General features: G+C 50.2%; 1 protein-coding gene and 1 pseudogene across 3 annotated transcripts in view; one reads left to right on the top strand and one right to left on the bottom strand.

Moving 5' to 3' along the window:
- The window catches only part of DLGAP4 (DLG associated protein 4), a 170,938-nt gene extending 149,995 nt beyond the window's left edge, over window positions 1-20,943 (bottom strand). For both annotated transcript variants that reach the window (XM_031934707.1, XM_023220563.2), the window contains exon 1: window positions 20,709-20,943. The gene's annotated coding sequence lies outside the window, so the exon portion shown is untranslated. The remainder of the gene's footprint in view (window positions 1-20,708) is intronic.
- Window positions 4,699-5,449, top strand: LOC111548198 (annotated as a pseudogene). The gene has a single exon (XR_002733329.1). The product of XR_002733329.1 is annotated as an ATP synthase subunit O, mitochondrial pseudogene (transcript).
- Window positions 20,944-26,474: the final 5,531 nt, after the last annotated feature.

The following is a 26,474-nucleotide window of genomic DNA, read 5'->3' as shown; positions in this document are numbered from 1 at the left end:
TGGGGAAGGCCTTCTTAAAAGAAGTTGCAAAGAAATAAAAGCAAGTGAAGGCGAAAATAAACTTTCCTACCCCCAAAGTTTAAACTTCTGAATGAAGAAGACATAAAGTTAAAAGACAAGCAACACAACTTGGAGAAAATATTTGCAACAAACATAACAAGGATTAATATTCACATATATAAACCTCTTTTACAAATTAATAAGAAAAAAATGTGACCCATAAAAAACTGGGCAAGTATATGAACAGGCATTTTGCAGAAGAGAAAAATTCAGATGACCACTAAACACATCATGAGACACTCAGCTTCTCTAATAGTCAGGCGACGCTAATGAAAATGAGATATTTTCTCCCAGCAGATTGGCAAAATTAAAGAGTGATGAATCAACTGATGCTGAGGTGCTGAGGAAATGAGGACTCAGATATATCACTAACAGGAGTGCAACGTGGCATAATTACCTTGGAGGGCAATTTGGCAGTGTTTGTTAACACAGAAAATCATGCTTCCAGGGAAATACTAATGCACATTCACAGAGATCTTCATGGTGGAGAGCCAGAACCACTGAAACATCCACCGGCAGGAGGGTGTGGTATAAGCATATGATGGAATACTATCCGGCAGAAGAAATGAACGAGCTACAGCTGCACTTATATACATCTCAAAAATAAGTGAAAAAAGAAAAATGCAAAGATATTAATTGATAATGATATAATTTATGTAAGAAAATCATTCAGGCTGAGCGGGAGGATCACTTGAGCCCAGGAGTTTGAGACCAGCCCTGGCAACACAGTGAGACTTCGTCCCTACAACAAATCAAAAAATTAGCTGGGTGTGGTGGCACACACCTATAGTCCCCCAGCTACTTGGGAGGCTGAGGAGGGAGGATCACTTGAGCCTGGGAGGTGGAGGCTGTAGTGAGCTATGATTGCGCCACTGCACTCCAGTCTGGGTGACAGAGTGAGACCCTGTCTCCCCCTCCCCCAACCCAAAAAAGAAAACCGTTCAAACATTACTTCTGGGTTTGGGTTTGTGAGTTCCCTCTACATGGAATGACTTTTAGTATTTCCTTCTTTCTTTCCTCCCTCCCTCCCTCCCTCTCTCTCTCTTTTCTTCTCTTCCTTCTTCCCTCCATCCTTTCCTTCTTTGTTTCTCCCTCCTTCCCTTCCTTCCTCCTTTTCTCCATTTTTCCCCTCCTCCCTCTCTACCTTCCTTCCTTCAGCAAACATGCCTGCTCTGTGCTCACAGGTGCTGAACATGAGATCAAGGCCCCAACTTCTAACCTTGCTATGCAAGGAACTCCCCTATGATTTGAGCCCCAGAATGACCCCTGACCCTGGCCCCACACTAAGCTCTCACCTCAGACAATGTGTCACGCTTGCTTGCTTTCTGGTTCTGTGTCCTGCTGGCTGCATGGGCTGCTGAAAGGTTCAGGGGAGAGTGTGGATGAGGCGGGTTTTGTCTCCTAAGTGATCCCAGCCTCCGCTGAGGAGGCTGGCTGGTGGTGCCGAGGCCCCCGCCTTCCTTTCCCTCCTGTTCTCCCTATCACTCCTGCCATCTTTTTCTCCTTTTCTTCTTCACTCTGCTTTAGTGCCAGGCTTTGGAGCCAGGGTAGGGTGTGTGGGGAGGGTGCAGCTAGATCTCTGGGCCCAGAGCTCCAGAGCTAAGCCTCCTGGGCTGAAGTGGAGAGGCAGATCTCTTAGGCCATAGGTGATCATGAGAGCAGGTGGCCACCTCCTCCCAAGAGCCAAACAGCTGTGAAGGGCAGCCACCATAATCATGTCCAGAGCCTCGGATGGCCATAACAGGGCCCTGGAGACAGGGTGGCTGAGGACGGCCTAATTAGGCATGACAGCCTCATGAGGCGTATGCAGCTTGGAGCCATTAGGGAGGCTGGTGGAGGAACAGCCAGAGCTGGCCCAGCCACTGACCCCCCACAGGGATGCTTGGCTCTGGGGCTTGAGACTGCCTGCCCGAAGGAATGTCTGTCAGCTGGGGCTGCCAGGTGCTGCCCCAGCCATGCCTGCTAGTCCTGCTGAGAAATGGCATTGGTGGCTCACGGCAGCAGTTCTAAGCCCTTTTGCGCTTTTGCTTCTTGCTGTGCTTCCTGGGGTTTGTGTGGGGGGAGGTCTTTCCCTCCTCTGGCTCTTATTTCTACTACTAAGAACTCCCTGCCAGGCCTTTTCAACCGACTGTCTCTTCTGATCCTGAAAACCATCCACAGTGATTATAGTGCTCTTCTGCTAAGCTAGAGGTGGAAAAACTGAGGCCCAGAGAGGGATGATGACTTGTTTGAGACCACACAGCTCACAGTTAGCAGCTCCAGGATTTGAATCTTGGACAGCCCCTGTTTGTGACACAACAGCATTTCCTCATCTTCCTGGAGCTAGTGGTGAGGGGAGGGTGGTGGTGCCATATTCCTAGGAGAGGAAAGACACCAAAGGAAGCCAAATCCAGCCTGAGTCCTGCAGCCAACTCAGCATGCTCCCAGCAGGTCACACCCTTTTTCTGGGCTGGACCAGATGACACTCAGGATTAGATACTCAAGTCTCCAGTTCTCCAGGCCTTTCTCAACACAACCTCCTAGCTAAGTAACCCCCTTCCACTTCCATATCTGTAAAATGAAACTAGTCGCTCTTCACCAGTGTGGTTATGCAGGTAGAATGACCAGGTTTGTCAGGTGCCCAGTGCAGGTCCTGGCACACAGTAGATGCACAGTAAATGGGTACTTTCTTCTTTTCCACACAATCTCTGAGCCCTCCACACCACCACCCCGACCTCCTTGTTTCCTTTGTGGGCTCAAACCTCAGACCTTGCAGGAAGTTCTATGAGATTCCAAGAGTATCTGCGTTTGACAATTCACTCGTGCTTTCCTCTGTGTGTAAGACTAATGCCACCACATCTGTGCATCAGTTTACAAAGCTCTGCCCCACTCATTAGTTTGTGTTACACTACCAATGATCTTCCTATTATGACTGAGGAAACTGAGGCTAGAAACTCAACTTCTCTAACCTTCAGTTTGCTCACCTCTAACATGGGAATAAATATTAGTACCTCCCCTAGTATGTCGCTGCTTAAAAATAAATGGCATAATACATCCAAAGTTATTAAAAGGGTGCCTGGTAGATTGTAACAGAGGCTCAAATCCTACCTCAAATATTGCTCAGATTTGCACAATGCCAGGGTCAAAGCTTCTGACCTCCCAGTTGGGTCCCCAGAAAACCACAGTCCTGGAAATGATACAGGAAAGTTCTCTGAAGACAGAACCGAGGATAGCACCCCCAGGCGTCAGGACCAGGCCAAATCCCTACCCTCTCTATCTTCAGCACCACGGACAACACCCCTGACATCAGCACCAAGGACAGAGGCAAACGAGTGTCCCGCACCCCGAACAGCACAGCTCAAAGGTCAAAGTGTCAAAATTCCCTTCCCCCACTCTGAGGTGGCAATGAAAATTTCTTTTTTTCTTTTCTTTTTTTTTCCTAGCTAGGTGCCTGTCCCACAATTAGTAAGGCCCTGAGAAGCTATTCAGGTCTATTTCTATTTGCATCTCTTTCATTCCAGAGGCCAGTTTTCCTGTGCGTTTCTCACCCCGTGAAGTTCCCTGGATTGGGGTAGCTCAGGAAGGCTTTCTGGAGGTTCTTGACTAGGAAAACCCACCTTCCTAGGCCAAGAGAGCTCCCAAACCTTCCCTTTTTAACCTACTGGCTTCATTTCAGACACAAGCAGGGACGGTCACTGGATACAGTGTCACAGCCAAGTGCAGCAGCAAGGGACAAGCCCAATGTCACCTCATCTGAAGGGCTGGGCTTGTTGCCCTGCTCTCAAGACAGTGAATAAGGAGAAACACTTCTGATCCTTCAGCCTGTCCCACTCCATCACTCATCCCTGAGGTCATCTTTTATTGGCTCCTTGCCCATTTGATGAGGGCTAGATTTATTTCTGCCCTGACCACCTCTCTGATATCACTGGCTGCCCACATGGTCTCAAAGTAAACAGCTTGAGCTGCCTTGAGCCCTTTTTTAAGGACCCTCAGGACTTCAGTTCAGTGGAGACCCCAGCAGAGCCAGCAACTCAGTCCTTCTAAAGCAGCCAAAGGGGAAGATGGGGCACAACAGAATACCAGTGTCCTCTGATACATGGGAAGAAGGCCACCTCCTCAGAGTTGTGGGGCATTGAGATGGTGTGACCAGCAACAAGTGCGGCATATAATAAGGGCTTAGTAAACAGCTTAGTAAACATTCCCCCTTCCCAACAAGGACAATGTAATGATAGCAATGATGATCACTATCATGTTGAGTGTCTACTATCTGCTAGGTCAAGATATTGAGGGGTAGACAATGCAAGGACAATTATACTCATTTTGCTGATAAGAAAACCAAGTCAGCTAGGCACAGTGGCTCATGCCTGTAATCCCAGCACTTTGGGAGACTGAAGTGGGTGGATGCTTTGAGGTCAGGAGTTTGAGACCAGCCTGATCAACATGGTAAAACCCCATTTCTACTAAAAATACAAAAGTTAGCCGGGCATGGTGGTGCCCGAATATAGTCCCAGCTACTCAGAAGGCTGAGGCAGAAGAATCGCTTGAACCCAAGAGGCAGAGGTTGCAGTGAGCCGAGATCACGCCATTGCACTACAGCCTGGGTGACAGAGTGAGATTCTGTCTCAAAAAAAAAAAAAAAAGAAAAGAAAACTAAGCCGGCCCGAGAGAAGATGGCCGCCCCAGCAGTGTCCGGGCTCTCCCGGCAGGTGCGATGTTTCAGTACCTCTGTGGTCAGACCATTTGCCAAGCTTGTGAGGCCTCCTGTTCAGGTATACGGTATTGAAGGTCGCTATGCCACAGCTCTTTATTCTGCTGCATCAAAACAGAATAAGTTGGAGCAAGTAGAAAAGGAGTTGTTGAGAGTAGCACAAATCCTGAAGGAACCCAAAGTGGCTGCTTCTGTTTTGAATCCCTATGTGAAGCGTTCTATTAAAGTGAAAAGCCTAAATGACATCACAGCAAAAGAGAGGTTCTCTCCCCTCACCACCAACCTGATCAATCTGCTTGCTGAAAATGGTCGTTTAAGCAATGCCCAGGGAGTCGTTTCCGCCTTTTCTACCATGATGAGTGAGTGTCCATCGCGGAGAGGTACCTTGCACAGTGACCACCGCATCTCCTTTAGAAGAAGCCACACTCTCTGAATTAAAAACCGTCCTCAAGAGCTTCCTAAGTCAAGGCCAAGTATTGAAATTGGAGGCGAAGATTGATCCGTCAATCATGGGTGGAATGATTGTGCGCATTGGAGAGAAGTATGTTGACATGTCTGTCAAGACCAAGATTCAGAAGCTGGGCAGGGCCATGCGGGAGGCTCTCTAAGTGCTGGTTTTCTGCCATCAGTGAAAATTCTTAAACTTGGAGCAACAATAAAAAGCTTCCAGAACAGGTCAAAAAAAAAAAAAAAAAAAAAAAAGAAAACTAAGCCAAGGCAGGCAGGACGATCATTCGAGACCAAAAGTTTGAGACTAGCTTGGAAAGCAAAGCAGGACTCAGTCTCTACCCCGCCCCCCAACCCCCCAGGCACAGTGACACTACTAAGGAGGCTAAGGCAGCAGGATTCTTTGAGTCCAGGTATTCAAGGCTGCAGTGAGCTATGATTGCCTCACTGCATTCCAGTCTGGGAGAGAGAGCAAGACTCTATCTCAGAAAAAGAAAAAGAAAACCAATGTTTCTATGGGCCAAGAAATCTCTCAAAGGTCACACAGACAAACAAGTGACAAAACCAGATCTCTGCCCTCAAATTCCGGGCTGCTTCTCCACCTCCAGATCTCCCATAATTACAATCATCCTCACTTCTCACCTCAAGGTACCCAGCACAGCCCATTCACTGCTTGCCAACATCCAGTGCTGGATGCTCCATGCCCAGCTGGCCAGCTGTCAACAAGCTGCCAGACTCAGATACTGGGGTGGGCAAGGATGGAAGCAAGGCCCAGATTCTTTGCTCTCCTGGGACCCCACGAGATTCCAAGGGGCTCAGATGCAGCCCACTCCCATCCCTGCCACAGGTGTCTTTTTTCCTAACATGGCAAGGAGAAGTCCCCATCCCAGTTCTGCATCAGCCTCCTACACATACAGGGGGGCAGAGCTTATGAAACACCCACCATCATCACCAACATCAGTGATAGCCCCACCAGGACCCATCTGGAAGCCCAGGGAGGGAAGGGACTTACCCCAGGACACCTGAACAGAATGTTTTCAGGACTCTAGACTCCTCCAGTGCCTCTGCCCCCAGACTGGGGGCTCAATGAAGGCAGGAGTCACAACATTCTTGTTCACTGCTAGGTTCCCAGCACCCATCTCAATGTCCACCATAAAGTGACTTTCTTTCCCTGCTTCTTCTGAACCAAGGGATGATGTGTCACCCACTTTCTCTAACCAATCCAGAGTCTTGTACATACTAGGCCCCTAGTGGGTGTTTCTTGAACTATCTCATTCATTCAATAACTATTTATTTTGTGCCTAGTGTGTCCCAGCCATTGCTTTAGGTGGAGAAACCACAGTGGTAAGAAAACACAGACAAAAATAAATCCTCTGTTTTGACACTGATTGAAGTGAGTGAATTTGTTTCCTTGCCCATCTTCCCTATCTGTTGTGAGTGCCAAAGGGGCAGGGACTGTCACTGTCATGCCCAGTACTGTGCTCAGTGCCCAGAACACAATATATGCTTGCATGCTTGCTTGCTGCATGAATGAATGAATGAATGAATGAATACATGTAGGTAGAGTAGTAGAATAAAGGCAGCCACCATTTATTGAAAGGTTGCTGATTATTTTACATACATTAAATATCTCACAATCTTTCCCTGTGAGGTGGGTACTTTAAGGTGGATCATGCTAGCTATCCTGCTAGCTATTCTTCCCTTTTTCCTAACTGAAGGGCCCAGTTAGAAATATTCACTTCATCAGCTTCCCTTGCAGCTAGGGTGTCCCTGTGATCAAATCTGGCAAAAGAGATGGATGCAAAAATCCACTAAGTGGGGCTCCCGGGAAATCTTTGTTTTCCTGGTAAGAAAAGGAAACTCACGAAGCATGCAGGCCTTACTCTCCTTTTCCTGCCTGGAATTCAGAGGCAGCCCATAGCAGAGGAGCAGCCATTTTGTAGCCATGAGAATGAAAGATGCACATTAAGGATGTCAGAGGCCTGGGCCCTGGATGTTTCACTTGAATCACTGCACTGGCCCTGGCTTGCCTGCCTGCCTCTGAGATTCTCTCTCTCTCCTTTAATACAGACAGGGTCTTGCTCTCTCAATCCAGGCTGGAGTGTAGTGGCATGATCATAACTTACTGTAATCTCGAATTCTTGGGCTCAAGTGATCCTTCTGCCTCAGCCTCCCAAGTAGCTTGGACTACAGGAATGCACCACCATGCCTGGCTAATTATTATTTTAAAAATTATTTTTACTTTTTTTGAGACAGGGTCTCACTTTGTCACCTAGGCTGGAATACAGTGGTGCAATCTCAGCTCACCGCAGCCTGGACCTCCTGGGCTCAAGTGATCCTTCCATTTCAGCCCCCCAAGTAGCTGGGACTACAGGCACACACCACCACCCCTATTTATTTATTTATTTATTTGTATTTTTTGTAGAGGTAGGGTTTTGCCATGTTGCCCAGGCTAGTCTAATTTTTATTTTTTGTAGAGATGAGGTCTTGCTATGTTGCCCAGGTTGGAATGCAGTGGCATGATCACAGCTTGTTGTATCCTTGAACTCCTGGGTTCACATGATTCTCTCACCACAGCCCCTGAGCAGGTGAAACTACAGGTGCCTGCCACCATGCTTGGCTAGTTGTTAAAATTTTCAATGGAGACAGAGTCTTACTATGTTGCCTAGGCTGGTCTCAAATTCCTGGCCTCAAGTGATTCTCCCACTGTGGCCTCCCAAAGTGCTGGGATTACAAGTGTGAACTATGGCCCTGAGATTCCTGTTACATGAGAAGAATAACCTTCTGGGTATTTACACAAATGTTACTTGTTTTGTTACATGCAGCCAAATGCAATTTCAACTGATTCGGTATTATTATAACAGGCAAGGCTTAGGGAGGTCAAGTGATTTTCCCAGAGTCACAGAGCAAGGAAGCAGACCTGGAATTGGCCGCTGGGTCGAATGCCGAGGCCTGTGCTCACTGTACCTGTGTGCTGTCATTCCCAAAAGCAGCCCGGGCTGCCTGGAAGCCCCTCCCCACAACCAGCACTGGGTTCTCCTCTAATACTCTTCCTGACTACCCTGAGGTCTGAGTCTAAGTTTCCCTGATATCTTCTCTCTTACCTGACCCCACCCCAGCTACACGGCAGGTCCAGATCCTCCTTTCAAAACATATGTGCCTTGAGTCCCAGGATTCGGCTCCGAGCCTGACCCTGTGAGATGCTCTCTGCTCATCCACTTCTCCCTGGTCCAGAATACCTCCCCAACTGCCCCAAAAGCATGCACGGCAGATGCTCAAGCCATATCTGCAGACAGGTCTCCTGGTTCCATCTCTTCCCCCTGACAGGGTCCTGCACCCACCACCAGAATAATCTTTCTCAAGAGCATCTCTCATGGGCCTGGCCCTTGACGCCTCCAGGGTCTGGCTCCAGCCACCTTCCCAACCTTTGTTCTCGCTGCCCCCTCTGCTTCCTGCCGATTGACCCACCCAGCATTGGCAGGGCCAGCTCCAGTGTGTGCTTGAGAGGACAAAGAGGCCCTCTCTGACCACCCTGTCTCCAGCAAGTACCCACTACCACAGTCCTGTGGTCCCCTCTCTCGGCACCTGGGGCTATTTGAGTGTCACCCAGAGTGTCGCTAGCTTACAGCTGGCACATTTGCCATTGCCTCCCCGTCCCAGAACCAGAGCTTGTTGAGGGCAGGAAGTGTGCCCATCTTTTCCAACCATTTCCCCAGTCCCTGGCGCGAGGCCCAGTACTTGGGCTCACTCAGGAGGTGCTGAATGAAGCTCAAACTTGCTTCCCACGCCTTCCCACCACCCACTTTCTACTCCAGCCAAATAGAACTACTCCAGCTTCCCGGAACCCTCCTACTGTGGCTGACACCCCAGCGTCTCCTGGATTCTGCCTCCAGCCAGGCCTGTAGAGAGCCCAGGCCTTGCTGGGCCTTCCTCGTCCCTTTCGCCCATCAAAACCAAGCAGAGGGGAACTCCAGACTTGGATGGGATGAATGAGATTTAGGGACCCAGGTGCGTGCGGGCATGCATGTGTGCATGTGTGTGCATGTGTGTGTGTGTGTGTGTGTATGAGGGGACTGGTGTATACATTCTACCCTGGATGTGGCAGCCTCTTCCTGTCCTTATTCTTGCATTTCTGCCACTGGTTATACCAATCTGAGCTAAGTCTGAAATGCCCTGGTGTTCCTTGAGTAGCCACAGCTGAAGGAAAGGAGAAGGGGAAAAACATTAACATTTACTGAGCCCATATTAAGTGCTAGGTGCTGTTCTAGCCCAAATAATAATGGTAACAAGGATGATGATAATAGTAGTGGCTAGTATTTGTCGTGCATTTAGCATGTGCCAGGCACCATCCATCCTAAGGCTTTTAATCAGACAGATCCTACTAGTATCCCCATTTTACAGATGAAGAAAAAGAGGCTCAGAGAGGTGGAGTCGCCTGAAATCACAGAGGAAGGAAGTGGTCCGGAGTTTGGCTATCTATCGTCCCAAATCTGCTCCTCTGCCAGGTTGAGTAGGGTAACACCCAGGTATCTTGGCATGGGGGGAGGAGCTTCTCCTTGCAACTCCTGCTGCCTCTGAGTGAAAGGCTGGAAGCAGCAACTTCCCGGCAGAGCGGGGCTCTCCTGGGGGACGGCTGGGCTGGTAAGACTTACCCTAATCAGCAAAGCTGTAGAACAGTGCTCCAGCCCCCCAGAGGACCAGGCCCGAGGAGTAGCAGGGTGGACGGAAGTCGTTGAGCCTGGGCTCTGCTTCCCCAGTAAGGCTGAAGATTTTCCCAAAAGCCTGGGCCAAATTTATCTGCCAATCCCCCGAAGAGCTGATTCCAGCGTCTGTCTGGAAATGTCAGCCCGTGTGGTTGGAGGAACGCGGGGAGAGTTTTCCTCTAAATAGCAGGAAGCATATGGGAGGCGGATGGCATCCGCCGCCCCAACCTGCCAACTCTTGCTCAAGTGGGAGCTAAAAGGGGCCCAGAAGGGTCTGGAAATCCTACCACCTCCCAGGGAGGTTGAAGGGGGAGCTGGAGACAGAGACTGTGGCAATGAGAAGGGCGGAAAGTGGGTCCCGAAGGGCAGGCAGGCAGGAGCACCCTGATGAGCAGAGGTGCCTGAGGCTCTCAGATGGGAGTGACACTCGCAGGAATCTAGCGCAACGACCACAGTAATAATAGCCACCATTCGCTGAGCGCTTGCAATGTGCCAAATCTGGGTTAAGCACTTTATTTGGATGATTTCACTTAAACTTTGCAATCAACTCTAAGATGGGGGCTGCTGCTATCCTTGTATTACAGATGAGGAAACCAAGGTTCAGAGAAGGAAGGACCTGAAATCACACTCTCTCTGGGCTGGAAAGGACCTTCCAGATCCTCAGCTGAATCACAAATCCTCTACAGACTCTGCCAAGCTATGGTGCAGCTGCTGCTTGAACACTCTCAGTGATGAGGAGATCGCTACTTACCACCCAAGCTAGCCCATCTGCAGAGAATTCTTTGTATCCAAAAGGTTTTCCTAGCCTAAGCTGGGATCTCCTTCCCTGGAGCTTTTCCTGTGAGTGCCAGACCCAGACCCTGCCTCCTCCAACAGAGATGGAAAGGCAGGAAGCCAGGCCCCTCTCTTCTCCAGGCAACACTCCAGGTCCTCACATAGCTACCCAGGCGGGGATCTGGAGCTCCAGTGCCAGCTCTCTCACCCATCTCTGCCCCTGGACCGTGGTAACCAGAACAGCCTCCAGTCACCAAGCACTTCCTATGTGCCAGGCACCGTGGAGAACCTGCCCTTGACATGCTCTCCTCCGACCTTCCCCATAACACTTGAGGCAGCACTAGCATCACCTCCGCTTTACATAGGAGAAAACTGAGGCTCTACAAGGGGAAGAGACGCAGGACCGTGGAGGCCTCACCAGGCTGCTGCTCTAAGTCTCACGAAGCTGAAGAGGTCCCTGCGGGCTCCACCTGGGGACACTGACCCAGGCTTTGCCAGGATTCACCTCAACACTGGTCCACAGGGCCCCCAAGCCCACATCACCCTCCTAACTCTCTCCCCTTGAGCAACACTCAGTCTCCAAATTTTGTTGAATCTCCCTGCTAAACGCCCTTCTGTGCCATTCGCATGGTCCTGTCCTACCTGCTGTCACCCCCAAGACCAGCCCAGGATCTTGGTTTATTTTTTTTTAAAATTATATGTATATTTTGAGACGGAGTCTTGCTTTGTCTCCCAGGCTGGAGTGCAATGGCACGATCTTGGCTCATTGCAACCTCCGCCTCCCAGGTTCAAGTGATTCTCCTGCCTTAGTCTCCTGAGTAGCTGGGATTACAGGCGCCTGCCACTGCACCCAGCTAATTTTTGTATTTTTCAGTAGAGATGGGGTTTTGCCATGTTGGCCACTGAACTACTGACCTCAGGTGATCCACCCGCATTGGCCTCCCAAAGTGCTGGGATTACAGGCATGAGCCACCATGCCTGGCCTTAAAAATATTTTTTTAAAGAGATAGGGTCTCTGCTGGGCACAGTCAAGTCTGTAATCCCAGCACTTCAGGAGGCCAAGGCAAGAGGATCACTTGAGCCCAGGAGTTAGAGGCTGCAGTGAGCCCTGATCTTGACACTGAACTCCAGCCTGGGCAACAGATCGAGAGACACTGGAGAGAGAGACAGAGAGAGAGAGAGAGAGAGTTGCTCTGTTGCCCAGGGTGGAGTACAATGTACAATGGTGGGATCATAGCTCACTGCAGCCTTGAGCTCCTGGGCAAAGCTAGGATCTTTCCAACACCCAGACCTAACTTTGGCTCCCTTTTACCTTAAGGGTCAAGTTCAAACTCCCCAGCCCAACAGTTGAGGCCTTGTAAGCTCCAGCCTTGGCCGACCTCTCTAGCCCCGTGTCTCCCCACCATCTCTTACACCCTCCTGCCTAACAGCTCAACAGCAGGCAGGTGAGATCTTCAGAGAGCCCCTCCCAGTTGCTTCTCCCTGCAGAATCCCTATTCATCCTTCAACACTGCTTAGAGGAACAGAATCAACTGCCTTGGCCCCGGAGATCCCTGAGTGATCAGCACCTACCTCTCATCTCTCATGCCTCACCTGTCATCGCTGACGGAGACGCTACTCTCCTGGGCTGAACTGAGAATTTCCCCTGGGAAGGGGCAGCTCTCATTTGTCCTTGTAGCTCCACGTCTAGTGCAGCACCTGGCACGTGGTAGACACTGATAAATGTGAGTGTGGGGACAAATGACTAAATGAAGACCATGGGGCATGATAAAGTATTAGAGATGACCCACAAAACGCAGCTCGTGCAAGTCATAACTTTGCTATATCAGAAACAAAAAACGCTGCTGTCAAAACAGTCACAAAGCATTCGAGGATTTAGAAGAGAATCAGGGGATGATCTGGGAATGACTGGAGTTTCCAGAAAAAAGCTGCCCAAACCCAAGTAGATGAAGTGACCAGATCCCACCTGTAGGGTGGCAGGAGACAAGGAGCAGGGCCACAGAGGGGAAGGTAGGGGAGAGGCTGGGTCCATGTCCCAGCCCTGCCTCCAATTTGCTCTGCGTTGTCATGTAGGCGGCTTGGCCTCTCTGAGCCTCAGTTTCCTTCTGGGTAAAGGGGGTAAAACGCAAGGGGCATTTGGAAAATTGGCTGGAGCAGCAGATGTGTGTCTAAAGGCCTAAACACTTCCTCTACTGTCAAGGCAATGGGACTCTCTCTGCCCTGCATTCAAACTCCCAGCGGGGTTTGCAGACATCCAGGGCTTCCTCATCTTGGACCCACCTGACCTGGAAATGCAGGCTTCTGCCTGCCCTCCCAGCAGGTCATTTGGGGGACAACCCTCAGTGTCTCGGGCAGGGCCAGGCTTGTGGACTTGGTCCTGTGAAGAAGCTTTCTAACTAGCAGTGCAGAAAATGGAGAGTGAGCTCCCCATCTCTGGAGTTATGCAAGCAGTGGCTGGGCATCTCAGGACAGGAATTCTGACTCAGGGTGGGAAGGAATTTAGACCAGTAGATATCTTAGGCTCCCTTGAGGGGCATTGGGTCCTTTTTCTCGTTCCCCATGTAGGGCCTTGATCTAACTCCTCCAGGCTATGCTCCCAGCACAAGGCAGAGTGAGCTCACTGACACTTCCCTCATCCCACAATATCCCCCAAAGGCTCCCCACTGCCTTCAGGATCAAGTCCAAGTTCTTACCCTGGCATTCAAGGCCCCTGTGGTCTGGGCCTGCCTCCTCTCATCCTATAGTTGCACCCCCACCACATGGTCTGGGACTTTGACACATTGTTTTTTCTGCCTACAGCATTCTTCCAGCATTCTGGTTGGCTACTCAGTTTAGGTATCACCTCCTCCAGAAAGCCTCTTCCTTGCTCCCAGGCTTTTCATGCCCGCAGCCCCTGTATGCACATCCACCTTAGCACCTCTCACATTCCAGACAAATTGTCCATGTGTTCCCCTCTCTCCCAAAGACTGCAATCATTTGGAGGGCCAGGACAGCTCCCTTGTGGGACAGAGAGGGTTGATATCTCCTGAGTGAAATTGGTACTTCAGAGATTCCAGTGTTCTGACTCCAAGAAAGTCTAAGCCTGCCTCAGGGAGCTTCCGACCGTAAGATCTGGGTTCGAGACTCCTTTCTTTTTCTTCTTCTTTCTTTCTTTCTTTCTTTTTTTTTTTTTTTTTTTTTTTGAGCCGGAGCTCACTGTCACCCAGGCTGGAGTGCAGTGGCATGATCTCGGTTCACTGCAAACTCTGCCTCCCACGTTCAAGTGATTCTTCCACCTTAGCTACCCAAGTGGCTGAGATTACAGGCGCTGGCCACCACACTGGGCTAATTTTTTATTTTTAGTAGAGACAGGGTTTCTCCTTGTTGGCTAGGCTGGTCTTGAACTCCTGCCTGACCTCAGGTGATCTCCCCCGCCTTGGCCTTCCAAAGTGCTGGGATTACAGGCGTGAGCCACTGCACCTGGCCAGGACTCCTTTCAATAGTTGCATTGTTTTTTTTCTGATTATGAAAATCATGCATCTTGGGGAATTCAGATAATTATGGGAAGTGGGAGCTGCTGCATTTGGCCACCATTTGGTCTACTTTAGGTCATAGCCTACATCTACTTCTGGGGGAGCCACTTTTCCCCATTCTCCACTCTTGAGGTTCCAGTGGTGTTGACTCCACCCCCAGCTAGTGGGGGGTGGTACATAGGCCCAGGCTGCCAATCAGAGCACCAAATTCCCCTTAGCAACAGCAGTTGATTGAGGGGTGGGCACATCCCACAAATTTGACCCATCAAAGCCAAATTTGTGTTTGGTCACAAAAACAAATTTGGGACTTGTGTTTGAGCAATCAGGGAAGAATTTTTGCTTATTTCTTTGGACAGGCATCTTATTACCTGTACATGAGAGCTTAATGAGAACATGGGAACAACCCAGAGAGAGCCGAGTTGAGAAACAGAGACATCAAGTCCTGGCAGCCCTGAGCCCCTGGATCCAGCTGAGCCTAAAGCCATCAGACCTCTGGACTTTACAGTTACAAGTCAATCAAATCCATTTTTGTTTAAACTAGTTTGGGGTGGGTTTTCTGTTACCTTACTTGAAAAAACTCTGAATGGTACAAACAAAAATAAAAATAGAGCTCACCTATATCTCACCATCCAGAGAAAGCCACTATCAGCAGTTTAATGACTAGTCTTCTGAGCATCTCCCAAGGCAGGAGCACACATGTTTATATATATTTTTTCATAATAAAAGTGAAAAAAAAATCAGTAGATACTTAAGTAGATATCCTGTTCCTCCCTGCAAATCCTGACATTCAGGAAATATTCCAAATCCAGATGCCACACAACATACACCAATTTTTAACCTCCTGTTTTTCCCCAAAAATGCACCATGGACAAGTTTCCATGTCAACAAACAGAAATTTACAGCACTGTTTCTATAGCCGTGGAGAATGGCATTGTCTAGCCAGATGTAAGTTATTTAACCAACTCTCACAAACAGAGAATTGGGTCGTTTCTAATTTATCACTGCAATCAAGAGAGGTGCAGCGAACTTACTTGCAAAATGCATATGTTTGCAGTTGCCAGATTATTTATGACTAAGATGCCATGATTCCGAAAGTTTGACTTCACGAGTGTACATTGTTCTGCCTGAGATTTAAGATTCTCTTAATGGGTGTAAAGTAGTATCTGTTTTCCTGGGCAGGTATACTAGTTGTGGGAAAAAAAAAGCAAATCCTGGGCCAGGGTGTCCCCATCACAGCGTATTTGGCAAGGATGCTCACTGGCAGATGTGAGGGACGTGATGGGGAGGGAGGTGAATAGGGGAGGGAGGTGGTGAGGAGGGAGGCGGGGTGTGGGGTGGTGCTGACCTGAGGTCCAGCTGGCCTTGTGCCCAGCCAAGCTGACAGTGTGACAAGGCCCAGAGTGGGCCTTGTCTCCCAACTGGGTCTGACTGCCAGTGACGGAGGGAGAGGTAAGCCTGGGGAGCCCTGGCAGGACATGGTGACACACGGTAGGTGCCACCTTTCGCAGTCACAGTCATAGCAGCAGCACCGTCAGGGATGGGACCCTGGTACTGCCCTAGCCCTCCACATGTTTCTACTCACTTGAGCCCACACCCACCCTCTGATGCTATTCTTATCTCTGTTTTGCAGAAGAGGAAACTCAGCCTCGGAGAGGGTGAGTTACTTGTCCAAGGTCACGCAGTCAAAGGGATGACCCAGATCTGCTGATTCCTCAGCCCGTGCCTTATCCCATTGAGGTGGGTAGCAGGAGAGAAGAAGTACCCTAGACAAGATGGTGGGAACCCTAAAATCCTCTGTTCCTCCCTATAAGTCCTCAAACTCAGGAAAGACTCCAAATCCAGAAAAGTAGAAAGAAGAAGCAAAGATCATCCATGCCCCCACTTCCCAGGAAGAGCGCTGTGCAGTTTTCAGAAACACATATAATTCTTACAGAAATGATATAATGCTACCCATGCTGTTTTATAACCTCTTTAAAAAAAAAACTCCACGACACACTATGAAGTTCTTTATGCAACAATAAATTTAGCTCCGTGGCCCCGTTTCTAACAGCTGCAGCAGGCGCCACTGTGTGGCTGCAGTCAAATGGCTTTAACTGGCCCTGTGGTGATGGACAAACGGGTTGTCCCCAGTTGTCCTACTAACAGCAACGATGTTACATGAGCACTGTCCAGCATGGCTGGATCCACGTCATCCTTTCGGGTCTCAGCTCAAGTGCCATCTCCTTAGAGAGGGCCATCTTGGACAGTGCCATGTCACACAGGCCTCCTACCGGTTCATCTTTATGATGTCACCATGTTAATTTCCCTCACTGCACCAATGGAGTCCCTCCTCATTCCATTTATGTCTTTGGGTGACTGTATAATATCCGCTCCTCCCCAAGCCTGTGTGCTCCAGGAAGGGTGTGAACTAGCAGGGACTAGACTCAAGAGATGTCCTTGGAACGCATGAATGAAGAGATGCCCTGTCAGGACAGCAGACTGCCCCGCTCCATGACATGGCCCCAGAGTCGGTTCAGGGCCCCACAGAGCAGCCTTGGAACTCACTTCCAGCCATGTGCTGCTTGGAGCATCTATGCCCAGATGCCTGCCCCACCAGAGACCCCGGCACCAAGCAAGGCTTTCTGCACGCACAGGATACAAGGCAATGGAACCTGGCAGAGCAACTCCACTACCCACTGTCTGTGGGGACTTAGGCCTCAGTCCCCTCATCTGTAAAATGGGGCCAATACTGCTAATCTCACAAGGTTGTTCTGAAGATTAAAGAAGGTAACAAATGTGTTTAGCACATAATAGGTCCTCAGAAAATTGCAGTTTGGCGCCCCCCATCCAGTGAGTTCACAGGTGGGTCTGACCCTGTCTTACCTGGATGGCATTTTTTACCTTTACAATTTTTTAATGTTATTTGTTTATTTATTTATTTAGAGACAAGGTCTTGCTCTGTTGCCCAGGCTAAGGTACAGTGGCATGATTATACCTCATTGCAGCCTCAAACTTTTGGGCTCAAGTGATCCTCCCACCTCAGCCTCCTGAGTAGCTGGGACTACCGGCACATATCACTATGCCTGGCTAATTTTTAAAAAATTTTTTTGGAGAAGGGGGGGTCTTGCTATGTTGCCCAGGCTGGTCTTGAACTCTTGGCCTCAAGCCATTCTCCCACCTCACTCTTTTATTACTTTGGATGAGACTTGAGTATGCCTTGGCCTTCTCCCTGGGCCTGTCCCTAGGAATGTCCCACTCCTATCCTTTAATACATTTTTTATTTTTTATTTTTTTTTGAGACAGGGTCTCACTCTGTCACCCAGGCTAGAGTGCAGTGGTGCAATCTCGGCTCACCATAACCTCTGCCTCCTGGGCTTGAGTGATCTTCCCACTTCAGCCTCCCAAGTAGCTGGGACTGCAGGTACGTGCCACCACACTCAGCTATTTAATTTTTTTTTTTTTTTTTAAAGAGATGAGGTTTCACTATACTGCCCAGGTTGATCTTGAACTCCTGGGCTCAAGCAGTCTTCCTGCCTCAGCCTCCCAAAGTGCTGGGATTACAGGTATGAGCCATTGCGCCCAGCTCTTTGACACTTGTTAAACAGCTAAATGCTCTGCTCTGTCCCCTTGGAGACTCCCAGGCCCCTCACCTGCTGCCTATGACTGCACACACCTGCCTGGCCTCCCAAGCCTTAAAAATACAAGAAGCACAGACATGTCTGAGGAACAAATGGAGGAATCCCCGACCCTTTGCAGGGAACTTCCTGGACCCTGATCCTTGCACATGAGGCAAATCAGTGTGTCTGGTTTCTCATCAGACCTCCTCCACTCTTTGGCAGCATGACAAGTAGCTTTACCTCTCCAAGCCTCACTTTCCTCCTCTGTAAAATGGGCAGAATAAAAGAATCCAGGAGGATTCAAGAAGATAAACAATGCTTAGCAAACAGCCTGTTAGCAAGTGCTCAATAAACGTTAGCTATTATTGTTACAATTTTTTTATCCTGTTTACGGTGATATGTAATATAGACAGTAAAGTGCACAAAACAAAAATGTTTACTGCAATAAAATATCAGAAGGAAATAGTCATGTAACCACCACCCAGGTCACTGCTGGCCCCTCAGAAACCCCCTGAGGTTCCCTTCCCAATCTTTTGCCTTCTTTTCTCTGCTAAGGCAATCCTTGTCCAGCCTTTATGGTGCCATTATTATTATTATTACTACTATAATTATTATTTGAGACAGAGTCTGGCTCTGTTGGCCAGGCTGGAGTGCAGTGGCACGATCTCGGCTATTGCAACCTCCGTCTCCTGGGCTCAAGCAATTCTCCTGCCTCAGCCTCCCAAGTAGCTGGGATTACAGGAGCCTGCCACCACACCTGGCTAATTTTTGTATTTTTAGTGGAGATGGGGTTTCACCATGTTGGCCAGGGTGGTCTCGAATTCCTGACCTCAGGTAATCCACCCACCTCGGCCTCCCAAAGTGCTGGGATTACAGGCCTGAGCCACTGTGCCCAGCAACCATTACTATATTAATAAGTGGATGAAAAAATAAATAAATGACTGTGTGGCCACTCTGCTGTGATCCAACCAGGTCCCTCAGTCTCAGGACCCAGCACTCCTGGCTGCCTCTGCCCTGGGGACACCTCATCCCATTTTCCAGCTCCGGCTTCAGCTGTTCTTTAAATAACCAGCTTGTTAGCAAAATAGCAGCAGTAACACCTCCCTCGCTGCCGCCCGGGCCTCCATCTTTCCACACGATGCTGACGGCTGCTCACCCAGCTCGTGCCAAGGAATCCCGTTCTCCGTCACTGGGCCACACACGCCAGGGGCTGTCTGCTCAGCTGCGTTCTCAGAGCCTGGCCCGGGGGGTGGAGATGGGCACTGGATGGCAGTAATTTTCAGGAAATACTGGGCTGATAACAGATGAGCCCTCACCCCCAAGTCCCTGCCTCAGTCTCCCCATCCACAGGGTTAGGGGGGAGTTCAACTGAAATAATGAAAAACGCAAAGCATTTAGTGCGATGCCAAACACATAGTAATTGCTCAAGAAATGCTTGCTGTTATTCAGCCGGCCCTCATTACACATTTAGTCCCTGGCAAGGCCCTTGCATTCCTTGAGCACAATAAGGAGTGTTTGCAAATGATTATATCCCACAGACACAGCTCTCAGACCAAGCTGTCCTTATCACCTTTCCTGCACCAGCTTCTCAGCCAAAAGCAATGGCTATTTGTAGCCGCAACAACAGACTAGGAGCTGGGTCGGGGGAGACGGGTTGGGGGGCGGCTAATTAATGGGGCCCTTTTCATGGTTAGTCATAATAAGGCTGGCGCCACCCCAGTGGGCAGCTCCTTGTTCTCACAGAAGCACTTCTACATACATTATCTACAGGGAACTTCATGGGTTAACAAAAATAAAACAAAAAGATCCCATTATATTTGCATATCATACATATTTACGAATCTTTTCCCTTCTCATAACCATCCCATCAGGGAAGTTGGGCAGGCTCTAGCAGATGAGAGAATCGAGGGGCTGGCCACCCTGCTGAGGGCGTGGGCTCACTGCAAGTCATCTGGGGCAGCAGGGACCGGCACCGGCCAAAAGGCAGGAGGCTCTTGGGCCCTGCTGGTGTCTGTGTGGAGGGAGGTGAGAGAGGCTTCCCTCCTTCTCTCCCTCTTCCCTTCCTTCCACAGCTATTTACTGGGTACCACTGTACGCCTGGCATGGAGCCAGCTGCTAGCTGGCCAGAGGGGAATGAAGTGGTTGTTCTTTGTCCTTGTAGAGCTAAGGCCAGAGAAAGAGGCAGATTTTTACCCCAGTGGCCTCATGCAGTGCTTCGTGGTGGCTGGGTGAGCCTGCGCGTAAGCCCCTTGACCTGGTTGAGCCTCTGTTTCTACATCTGTGAACTAGACTGTTATGCCAGCAGAGCCTTGGGAGGTGGAAGGTGAAGAAAAGATGCAAGCAGCATGGTGAAGCGGTGGCACTGTGGTTGCACCCCCAAACAGATGGTCAGAGACCAGGCAGGCCCAGCACCTCATCCCGATGGCAAGGTGGGAGCTGGAGGAGCATGGGGAGAACAGACCAGCGGGGCAAGAATGCAGGGCCCCCCAAGATTCAAGAATTCTGATGGCCTCCCCTCAAACCACCCTGAGGGCCCCAGAGGTTCCATGGCCTTCAGCACAGCTCACAGCTCCCTTTCTGTCCTGAGCCTATGTGCACCACCTGCTCCCACCTGCTTGGGTGTGGCAAGAGCTGGCCTTTGAGGTGGACAGAGCTGGGCTTGCTATGCACCCCAGGCAGGTGGTTTCCCCTCTCTGAGGCTGATTCCTCTGGAAAATGGGCGTGATCACCACACCCACCTCCTGGTTGTCGGGAGGACTGGCTAAGACAGGCCAGTTGAACTATAAATGGTGCCCAGACATATACAAACTCTCACTGAGGTCCCTCTGCCAGCATGTGGGTGCCAGTGGAAGTGAGGCTGGGCATTTCCCAACTGTGCCAAGCATGGGGGGCTGGTGAGGAGACCAGGCCTGCGGACGCAGTTACTTACCAACCAGGGAGCTATGAGCACAGGAAACACGGCAAGCTGTCGGGGCCCAGCAGGCATCAGCTCAGGCACGGGCACTGGACCGAGGGCTGGCACACACATCCCTCTAGGTACTCGATCAGAGGTGCCAGCAGGAAGCAGCTTGGGACAGGGGCTCTGCCACCGCCCGGGGGTCACCAGGTCCAGGTCACACACAGGGCCCCAAGGTTCCTGGCAGAGGGGAGGCACGGGTGCCTGCAGGAATGGGGAGGAATGGTGATTAGGAAGTGCTGGAGGTAAGCCCTCCACCTGAGACCCTTGGACTGGCCCTGGGGACACGAGGGAAGGAGACAACATGGAACAGTGGTCATAGAAACCCAAGTGTTTGCACAACACTACATTTTCCAAAGCACCCTGGCATCCCAGCTCATGTGGGCACCCACATTGTTTTTTTTAGAGGCAAATTTGCATGTCATGCATATTTACAATGCCTTTCCCACCACCCACAGAATCCCCACAGCAGCCAGGAAGCTGGGTTCCAAAGGCTCAAATCCTTCCCTGTCTTGCTTCTTCCTCCTTTTCCCCAGATGGGGGAAGCTGGGAAAGGGGCAGGAGTCATGCGGTCCTGAGTTCAAATCCCAGCTCAGCCTCTCACATGTGGGGTGACACTGGGGAGGCAGCTTCCCCTTTCTGAGCCTTAGTTTCCCCACCAGCCAAATGGGAACAAGAGCGCCTCCTCTGAAGGCTACTGTGAGGACTGAGAAGACAGTGCAGGTGAAATATTTGGTGCATAATATGTGCCCAATAAGCCCAACAAAGGCACTTCTAAGAGGCCCTTCACTGCATCGCATCACCACCTCCATATGGCACATCTCGTGTGAGAGCACAGGGAAGCCAGGTGTCCCTCTCCACCCACTTCCCCTGAACAGGTGTCACTGCTCCTGCCTGGATCTGTAAATCAGCAGGAACCAGGCTGGGCACAGTGGCTCACGCCTGTAATCCCAGCACTTTGGAAGGCTGAGGTGGGTGGATCACTTGAGGTCAGGAGTTTGAGACCAGGCTGGCCAACATGGTAAAACCCCATCTCTACTAAAAATACAAAAATTAGCCTGGTGTGGTGGCACACGCCCGTAATCCCAGCTACTCAGGAGGCTGAGGCAGAAGAATCACTTGAACCTGGGAGGCGGAGGTTGCAGTGAGCCGAGATGGTGTCACTGCACTCCAGCCTGGGCAACAGAGTAAGACTCCATCTCAAAAAAACCAAAACCAAAAGCAACCCACGAATCAGCAGGAACCAGTCCTCCAGGCAGAAGAAAAAGGCCCCTCTATTCTACACCCTCTCCCAGAAGCCTTTTGGCTGCCCTGGGGGCCTCAGTGGAACACCCTCCCCCTAGCCTCCACCCTCTCCCCTCCCATTTTACAGGTCAAGAAACAGACACAGAGGAAGCCGAGCTGGCGTGGGGACACAGAATCTAAGTGGTAGGACGGCATTTGAACTCAGGCTTTCCACATCTGAGCCCTGGGAGGAGAGGTCCAGGTCTAGGAGGCCCTGGGATGGGAGGAATGAGGAGAAAGGGGAAGTCGCTGGTGGGGGAGGCTCACCTTTCTCCCCTCGCTATCTCAGGGCCCTGAAAGGCCTTGCCATCTCTCCTGAGCATCTGATCAAGAACCAAACCTCCAGCATCTACTCAGTGCCAAACCTGTAACAGGCTTTACCTCATTTCCTTTCTGCCACAGCCCTACAATGTCATCTCTGTTTTCCAAAGGAAGCATCCAAGGCACAGAGAGCTTCAACAACCCCACACCCAGGAAGAGGCAGGGCAGGGCCTCCAACCCAGGCACCTGACTCCAGGACGATGCAGCCTCCCCCAGGGAGAACGTCACCAAACCAAGAAAAACAGGCATAGCCACTGGAATAAAAGTGTTAAGGAGCAGGAAAAGAAAATACAAACTCCACTACATTCTGAGTCAGTAGACACAAATTCTCGAAGATGCATAAAATATTTCAAGATTCACCATAAGGTATGAAAATTTCCAGGGCGGGAAAGACCGGTGTTTGAGAAGATGCGTTCCTGACCGAGTTGTCACTTTTAGCCAAAGTCACCCAGAGCCCAAAGCTGAAGGAAAAGAGGTGGCAACCAAGGGGGGCGGCCTGTGCACAGCACAGTAGGGTGTGCCAAGGCCCTGGCCTAGGAGCCTGAGGCCTCCTCAAATTCCCCACCTCTTCCTTGCTGACAGAACAGCAAGTCTCCTCCTTGACCCCCACTTCTTCTTCTTTATTTTTTGAGACAGAGTGTTACTCTGTTGCCCAGACTAGAGTGCAGTGGTGCAATCATAGCTCACTGTAGCCTTGACCTTCTGGGCTCAAGCGACCCTCCTGCCTCAGCCTCCTGAGTAGCTGGGACTACAGGCATGCACCACCACACCTGTCTAATTTTTGTATTTTTTGCAGAGATGAAATGTCACTATATTGCCCAGGCTGGTCTCAAACTCCTGGCCTCAAGTGATCCATCCGCCTCAGCCTTTCAAAGTTCTGGGATTACAGGCATGAGCCACTGTGCTTGGCCCCGCTTCTTTATAATGGTCGGGAAGCACCATTATACAGTCTCCTAGGTCCGGGCCGTCTGTGATGCTGTTAAAGATTCTGCAGCTTCCAATGTGGATGAACTTTGAAACGTGATGCTAAGTAGAAGAGGCCAGACACAGAATACAGCACATGGCATGATTCCATTTCAGTGAAATATCCAGAACAGGTGCCACTGCACAGATGGAAAGTAGATCTGGGCTGTCTCAGGCTTCCTGGTGTGGGGACAGGGACTGAGAGGAGGTGACAGCTAAGGAGTGTGGGGTTTCTTTTTGGAGGTAACGAAAATGCTCAAAAACAGATTGTGGTAACAGATACACAACCCTGTAAATATACTAAAAGCCATTAACGATACACTTTAATGGGTGAGTTGTATGGTACATGAATTATATCTCAATTCTTTTTTTTTCTTTAGAGATACAGTCTTGCTATGTTGCCCAGGCCTGGCCTCAAATTCTTGGGTTCAAGGGATCCTCCTGCCTCAGCCTCAGAAGTAGTTGGGACTACAGGCATGAGCCACCACATCAAGTTAGTTGTTTTTTTTGAGACGGAGTCTCGCTCTGTCCCCCAGGCTGGAGTGCAGTGGCGTGATCTTGGCTCACTGAAAGCTTCACCTCCTGGGTTCATGCCACTTTCCTGCCTCAGCCTCCCAAGTAGCTGGGACTACAGGCGCCCACCACCATGTCCAGCTAATTTTTTACATTTTTTAGTAGAGATGGGGTTTCACTGTGTTAGCCAGGATGGTCTCGATCTCCTGACCTCATGATCCGCCCGCTTCAGCCTCCCAAAGTGCTGGGATTACAGGTGTGAGCCACCGCGCCCGGCCAGTTTTTTAACTGTTGTAGAGATGGGGGTGTTACTATGTTGCCCAGGCTGCTCTTGAACTCCTGGCCTCAAACGATCCTCTCACTTTGGCCTTCTGAATAGCTGGGACTACAGGCATGTACCACCACGCTCAGCTTCTATATCTCAATTAACACGTAAACAAAACAAAACAAAAGATTCTGCAACTTCCCAATGGGTAGTCATTCTCTAGGAACCTGCGGTCCCTTGTGGTCCTTGTATGTCATGTTCTCCTCCTCCAGGAAACCCTCTCTGGCCCCGCAGCACCCTTCCCTCCTGCCTGTTACTGGCTCCTAGAGCTCCCTCGGCTTCTCCTCACCACTGCTCATGCTGATGTAAGGTAACCATTGCCATGATCATTGGCTGACACGGCCTCCTCCATCAGCCTGGCACACAGGACGTGCTCCAGAAATGTTTGTTGATTGAATAAATGAGATAAAATTCCAAACCCTAGGATGCAAATATGGCTTCTGGCCCTGGCTCTATTACCTTCCAGCTGAGAAACCCGGGCAAATCATGGAACTGCTCAAGTCTTAATCCCTACCTCCGGGTAGCCAGGGATTCAGAGGGAAATGGACATGGAAAGTTCTTTTTGAAGTGGCTCCTTCCACAGCTGCCCCCATCTCAGTCAATGGAATCCTGCCCTTCCAGCCACTCAGGCCCAAGCCAAACTTGAGGCCTCTCCCACCCTCCCCTCTCACACGCAAGCGGTCAGCAATGCCACTGGTCCCCCTTCACCCACCCTGCTGCCACCGCTGTGGACTGGGCCACCGTCACCTTGTGCCTGGATTATTCATGCCCTCTCTGGTGTCCTGCTTCTGACCTTGCCCCCAGCACAGAAGCCAGAGGAAATGGGTTAGGCCTTAAGTCAGAACTTGCCCCTCCTCAGCTCCACACTCCCCATGGCCTCACTGCACCTTGAGTAAAAGCTAACAGCCCTGCAGACACCACAGGCAGCCCTGTGCCACCTCTGATTCCCTCCTCCATCTGCTCCTTTTGCCCTAGCTATGCTGGCCTTTGGGCTCGTCCTCCAATATACCAGGCACGTGCCTAACTCAGGGCCTTTGCACGTGCTCTTGCTCTGCCTGCAATGTTGATTGATTGTGTTCAGATGTCTGTGAACCTTACCCCCTCCCTTCCTTCAGAGTCTTTGCTGAGACCTGACGTTGCCAATGAGAGGGGGTTTGAGCCCAGCAGGAGGACTCAAAAGTATGAACTCCAGGTAAAAATCCAGGCTCTGCCAGTTACGTGGCTGCATGACCTTGGGCAAATATCTTCTCTGCAACTCAGCTGCTCATCTCTAATGTGGGAGTAGTTATAGCGCTTTCTTCATATGGTGGTTGTAGGGCTCAAATGAATTCAGCGAGTGTAACCTGTGTGTCTGCTACACTCCCCAGCCCTCCACAGCACATTCCCTAGGCCTGTCCCTGCCTGCTTTCCTGTTTTTCTCAGCCCATATCATTATACAACAGGCTATGTAATTGCATAATTTATCCTGATCATTGCGTGATCCTCTCACTAAAGTTGTCAGTCCCAAAGGTTAGAGGGTTCTGTCTGTTTCATTGCCACCCGGCATGTGGAGGTGCTCCGTGAATACTTCATTCAACAAATATTTTCAATACTGGGGATATTTCTTGACCAATTGTCATGAGCTCTGGGTTTTCCCTCCTTCTCTGTCACAGATGTGACATTTCTCTCTCCAGTCCAGCTCACACCTCTGAGCTCCAAATTCCTACAGCAGCTCTGCTGGCCATCTTGTGGACAGACACTGTGTACTCAATGTGTCCAGGGCCCAGTCTGTGATCTTCCCTGGAGACCATGCCCTCATCCCAGTATCATCTAACCTGGTCACCCTCAGGTGACCAAGAAGCCAGGAGGCTTCTATCCCTCTTCCTCCTCCTCTTTCACACACCCAGAAGTAAAGCCCAAGACTATGTCTATCTTTTTTTCTTTTTTTTTTTTTTTTGAGACAGAGTCTCACTCTGTCGCCCAGGCTGGAGTGCAGGGGTGCAATCTCGGCTCACTACAACCTCTACCCCCCAGGTTCAAGTAATTTATTGTGTCTCAGGCTCCCAAGTAGCTAATTTCTGTATTTTTTGTAGAGATGGGGTTTCATCATGTTGGCCAGGCTGGTCTTGAACTCCTGACCTCAAGTGATCTGCCCGCCTTAGTCTCCCAAAGTGCTGGAATTACAGGTGTGAGCCATCATGGCTGGAAATGTCCTTTTTTTTTTTTTTTGAGACAGAGTCTCGCTGTGTCATCTAGGCTAGAGTGCAGTGGCGCGATCTTGGCTCACTGCAACCTCTGCCTCCTGGGTTCAAGTGTTTCTCCTGTCTTAGCCTCCCGAGTAGCTGGGACTACAG

The sequence above is a fragment of the Piliocolobus tephrosceles genome, chromosome 20, assembly GCF_002776525.5.
Source record: "Piliocolobus tephrosceles isolate RC106 chromosome 20, ASM277652v3, whole genome shotgun sequence".
Taxonomy (NCBI): domain Eukaryota; kingdom Metazoa; phylum Chordata; class Mammalia; order Primates; family Cercopithecidae; genus Piliocolobus; species Piliocolobus tephrosceles.
The sequence above is the reverse complement of the archived record's forward strand: the minus strand, read 5'-3'. Positions and strand labels throughout refer to the sequence as shown.